Genomic DNA, 6,000 nt, shown 5'->3' on the forward strand with positions numbered 1-6,000 from the left:
TACGATATACGCTGTGCAAATGTCTATATAGCCTAGCTAGCGTCTACACATTGTCATTTACGTGTGCATCCTGCTAGTCTTCTATTATCACTGTTCACTGTTTATTACACATATTTTTCAATAAAATCTTCTTTACTATAATATTCATTTTGTGTAAATTGCCTCAATTTTGTTATTTTGTGTTTCTCAGAATTTTATTCACATTCCAATGTTAAACGTTAGCAATTTTGAGATAATTACCAACACATTGCCTGTATCCAAAGACAATATCAACATTGCTGTTCTCGTTATGTACTACATGTATCGTATTGTATTTTTTTTTTTTTTTTTTTTTTTTTTTTTTGGGGGGGGGGGGATAACAGCATTTCCCTCACACTATCCCCCTCCTCGACAATCACTGTCCCAGTGATTATTACCACCACCTTTAAATTTACAGATCCCAATTATAACTTTTAATGTCTTCCTGAATGAGCAGAATTAATAAAGTTCCTACTCATATCCTACAACACCAACTATATGACATATGTTACATCTCATATATCTACACTTATTTACAACGACAACAGTAACTATATACAGTTCATATTACACTCTACTCTTCTTTCACTTCGCACAGGTCTGATTCCGGGTGAACAACGTCCACTGTCTCTCTCAGGAGCCGCGTCTGTCCATGTGCTGTCACATAAACCTTGCTCCTGATTTCAATGCGAGTGATGACCCGGATCCCCACGCACGGCTTTTTCAGGAGAATGGTCAGTTCATCGTCACTCTCGTCCCGCAGGTCGATCGTTCGCTTCCTACAACTTGTAGTTGTCTCTGAAGTAGACGTGCTCGGGGTGCTTACACTCTCATCATTCTTAGTGTTGCCATCGTCATCACTAGAGTTGCCGCCAGCGTCGTCATCATTCTTAACGCTGTCATCGTCATCACTAGAGTTGCTGTCAGCGCCGTCATCATTCTTAGTGCTGCCATCGTCATCACTAGAGTTGCTGTCAGCGCCGTCATCATTCTTAGCTCTGTCATCGTCATCACTAGAGTTGCCGTCGGAGTCGTGGCTGCTGCCCTCATCATCACTGGAGTCACCATCACTGAAGATCTCCTCCCACTCGCCTTCGTCTTCCACTTCAACCGTTGTAACTTTGTCTTTACTTCCCTTGCTTGGCTCCTCCTTCTGCTCGTCTTGTGTCTCCTTGCCCTCCTTCTCTTCCTTGTCTCTCCTTTCCTCCTTCTTTTCCTTGCCTCTCTTTTCCTCCTTCTTCTCTTCCTTGTCTCTCCTTTCCTTCTTCTCTTCCTTGCCTCTCCTTTCCTTGTCTCTCCTTCCCTCCTTCCTTCTTCTCTTCCTTGTCTCTCCTTTCCTTCTTCGTTATCCGCTCCCCCCTCAACTCGATTTGGGACCTATTCTTCATCCAGTTTTTGCGATACGTCTCACTAGCGACACCATACTGGATGGTGGGCAGCCTTCGATGGGGATGGTGTGTTCCATGGTGGAGATCGAGCGCTCTCTGATTCTCAACCTCCCTCCCACAGATCCTACATCTGCCCGTTATGGTTGTCTCATGATGATTATTTAGATGTTGCCGATACACCTCCCACGTGTTGTAATACGATGAACAGAAACGGCACTTCATCTGTGAAGCAATCAGGTGGGTAGAAACAAAACAAATATGATCTGGTTAGTCATTTACTCATCATCCTTCCCATATCTAAGTGGAGGCAGTCTAACTCTATGGGGATTGCGTCTCACAGTCTCATCAAGCCAATTCTTGCGGGGGGAACCATCATAGATCTTAAGTCTATTAACGTGTACCACTTTTGGTGCGGTCCTCTGTGACTGTTGGATACGATACACTACTTCAGACAGTTTACTGGTTACAAGGTACGGACCCAGCCACTTCATCATCAACTTAGGTGATAGACCTCTTCTCCTCTGGATACTTTGCAACCAAACCCAGTCACCCTTCTTGAATGTACGCATCACAGTGTTTCTGTCATACATCTGTTTCTGCTTAGAAGCTGCTAACTTCAGTTTTGATCTCGCATTCTCGTGTGCATCTTGTAGTGAACATCTTAACCTGTATGCATAATCATCTTTGTCATTTTCATCATCAGGTGTTGGTGATTCTATCGTCAAATCTACCGGAAGAGTGGTTTCCCTTCCCAACATCATCATAGAGGGAGTTTCACCAGTCGACGATTGGATTGACGTTCGATAGGCCATCATAGCGAATGGTATCCTCTCATCCCAGTCTCTCTGATGACGATCAGGGTCAAGTGATGCAGCTAGTGTAGTCGTCAAAGTGCGGTTGAATCGCTCAACGAAGCCATCTCCCTTAGGGTGGTAAGGACAAGTTCGAGTTTTCTTCACTCCTAACAACTTACATACTTCCTTCATCAGTATGGACTCAAAGTTGCGTCCCTGGTCAGTGTGTAACTCTTTGGGTATCCCAAATCGGCAAATGAATTCTTCAACAAAGACCTTAGCAACCGTCACAGCTTCTTGGTTAGGAATGGCAAAGGCTTCAATCCATTTAGTAAAGTAATCTCCGATGACAAGCACATAGACATTCCCTCTATCAGTCTTAGGTAGGGGTCCCATGATATCCATTGCAACACGCTCTAATGGGGCTCCAACTCCATATTGCTGCAAAGGGGCAAGAAGTCTCTTTGGCGGATTCTTCATCATGGCACAAGTGTTGCATTTTCTCACCCACGACCTCACATCACTTGCAAGTCCTACCCAATAATACCTCTGCTGTACCTTATGAAGCAACTTATGTACCCCTAAGTGTCCAGCTGTTGGAGAATTATGCAATTCCATCAAAATCTCTGGTCGTAGTGTACGAGGGAGAACAAGTTTCCAAGTCACATCACTACCATCAACAGACTCCCATTTTCTCATCAATACTCCATCTCGCACTGCCAGTAAATCCCAGTTCACCCAATAGGTTTTCACTGCAGAGGAAAAGGCAGACACTTCTTTCCATTCTGGCTTCACATCATTTGTTTCTTTCCATCTCAACACATGTTTGATGTCAGCATCTTGCTGTTGTGCTCGTCTAATTCTCTCAAACGTCACAGAGGGAAGCAAAGTAATTGCAGCAACTCTCTCTGTCAACTCATCTACATCAAAAGCTGTATTCTCAGCCATCATCCATGAATAACTTGTATCTAAGTAAGAAACAACAACAACAACACTAAAATTCAAATGTCTGAAACTTCAATAACTTCGTAGTTTACTCCACCATTTCAATTAACTACTCGACACGCTTAGTCATCAGTATCTAATTCAATGTCTCTGTTTCCTACACAGGCATCATTTAGGCGGCCGCACTGGGAACAAGGGCGTCTTGACAGTCCGTCAGCATTCATGTGAACTCTTCCAGCGCGATGAACCAAGGTAAGGCGATACTGAGTAACAATCTCTAACCATCTGGCTAGCTGACCTTCAGGATTCTTGAAATTGAGTAACCATGTCAGTGCGCCATGATCTGTTCGAACTTGGACCTCTTGACCGTAGAGATAATGTCGAAAGTGCTTCAGAAAGTGAACAATCGCTAACAGCTCTCGTCTCGTCACGCAGTAGTTTTGTTCTGCCCGACTCAAAGTTCGACTTGCATAGGCTATGACTCTCTCATGCCCATCTTGTGCTTGTGATAACACAGCCCCGATAGCGTACTTGCTTGCATCAGTGTCCATAAGAAATGGTACTCCTTCTCTTGGGTAGGCTAGAATTGGGGAGGTTGTTAACTTCTCCTTCAAAGTCTGAAATGCTGTCTCACACTCTGAGCTCCAGTCAAATTTCTTCTCTTTCTGAGTGAGGACATGAAGTGGTCTTGCAATTTCAGCAAAGTCCTTAATGTACCTGCGATAATATGACGCCAGGCCAAGAAAACTTCTGACATCAGTTGTGTTGGCAGGTGTAGGCCACGATTTGATTGATTCTATCTTCTCAGGATCTGTGCGTACTCCGTTATCTGACACAATGTGACCGAGGTAGAGAACTTCTGTCTTGAACAGGTGACATTTCTTGGGTTTCAACTTCAAGTTAGCACTTCTCAGACGATCTAGAACGAGTTTGAGTCTGTCGATCACCTCCTCCACTGATGAGCCGAATACGATAACATCATCCAAGTAAATGAGTAGTATCTTCCAATGAAGTCCTGCCAGCACAGTTTCCATCAATCTCTCAAAAGTAGACGGTGCATTTGATAACCCAAAAGGCATCACTTCAAATTGGTACAGACCTCCAGGCACGACAAAAGCCGACTTCAACTTTGCATCATCATCAAGGGGAACCTGCCAGTAACCAGAGGCTAAGTCTAGTGTGCAGAAATACTTTGCACCATCAAGAGCATCAATCGACTCATCTATTCTTGGAAGGGGAAACGAGTCTTTCACAGTGTGTTTGTTGAGTAAGCGATAATCTACACAAAACCTCTTGGTACCATCTTTCTTATCTACGAGTACAACAGGGGAAGACCACGGGCTGCATGATGGCTTGATTATGCCTCGTTCCAGCATCTCTTTCACTTGTTTGTCGATTTCATCTTTCAGACCCATAGGCGGACGTCTTGGCCCTTGTCGTAATGGTGCATTACATGTCGTGTGAATGGAGTGATACATCATCGTAGTTCGACCTATGTCATTGTCTCCTCTTGCAAATACGTCTCCATACTCAGCTAACATCTCGGCTATTTTGGCATGCTGTCGCTCATCAATGTTGGCTGTTGCTTCGATATACAAGTCTCTCAGGTGTTTGGGTACATCATCAATCAGTTCATCAGCACTAACTTCAACTCTCTGAACACGGCTTCGTTCATCACTCATACTGGCACAGGAAATAACCTCATTGTCTATCACAACTAACTCCTCTTCACAGTTTATTCTCGCATTGGTGCATTGGAGAAAATCCATCCCCAAAATTCCATCTTGCTCAATATCTGCTACCACTAACTCAACTTCATGTACTCTACTTCCAATCTTCATCTCTACTTCAATCTCTCCATACACTGTAATTGCAGATCCGTTTGCTTGAGAAAGCTGTACTGCAGAATGACACATATTTGCTTGATGCATTGTGCTGACTACATCATGAGAAATTAATGAAATTGTTGCTCCAGTGTCAATTAAGAAATGCAACTGTCTGTCATCAATCATCACGGGAATGAACATAGTGTAACTGACATCACTGATAGTGCAAATCCTAGTTCTGTTACTCTGCTGTTCATCATCTAGTTGTGTGGGCCTGATCGCTGGTAGTTGGGCCGTCCCCTGGCCAACAGGGAAGACCTCCTGTCGTTTCCCTGCTGAGCTCCACGATTTGGGCACTCCCTACTAAAGTGTCCAATCTGCTGGCAAGCAAAACATGTGACAGTAGATCTATCAATCTTTGGTCTCACATCACTCTGTCTCAACACTTCAGTCAACTGTCTGAGAGTAGATTTCAGCTCATCAATTTCATGTCTCATTTTGTCATTCACAGGTGCAGCCTGGGCCTGGTTCTCCACTGTCCTGACGTATCGAGTTGGCCTACATCTCTCGCGAGCTTTCTCTACCTTCAAAAAGGATTCTGTCGCGAGCCCTGCACGGATTGCCTCATCTAAAGTCATTGCATGCGCACGGAATATGCCACTACGAATCTCTGAGTCATCAATTGCTTCTGAGAAATGTCCACGCGCCAGTCTCTCACGTGCATCATTACTCAGTTCAGGGTAAGCTAAGGCAGTCAAATCACGGATGGCTTGGCCGAGTTCTTGCAGAGTCTCATCTTTCCCACGACGCCTCATTCTAAGTTCCATCAAGAAATTTTCAGCATGCTCCCCTGGACCAAATCTATGTTCCAAGTGCTTCACTAAGTCCTTGTAAGAAATGGGTGCACCAGGCGGCAAATTCGACAACACCTTCAAAGCAGGTCCCTGCAAACGAGTCGCCAAATACTGCCCAGCCTCAGAATCAGTCCACGAATTCAACTCTTTGCAAACCTCAAAATGACGGCGATAA

At 44.3% G+C, this 6,000-nt stretch overlaps 1 long non-coding RNA gene across 1 annotated transcript; it reads left to right on the plus strand.

The window, feature by feature from the left end:
• The first annotated feature begins 1,491 nt into the window (after positions 1–1,491).
• LOC139710712 (uncharacterized) lies at positions 1,492–6,000 on the plus strand. The gene is made up of 4 exons (XR_011709473.1): positions 1,492–1,643; positions 2,110–2,338; positions 3,311–3,397; positions 5,483–6,000. It is a non-coding gene; the product is annotated as an uncharacterized lncRNA (long non-coding RNA).

Source organism: Diadema antillarum, unplaced genomic scaffold (genome assembly GCF_040938485.1).
Source record: "Diadema antillarum isolate AM-2024a unplaced genomic scaffold, OU_Dant_1.0 seq00001558_RagTag, whole genome shotgun sequence".
Lineage (NCBI taxonomy): Eukaryota > Metazoa > Echinodermata > Echinoidea > Diadematoida > Diadematidae > Diadema > Diadema antillarum.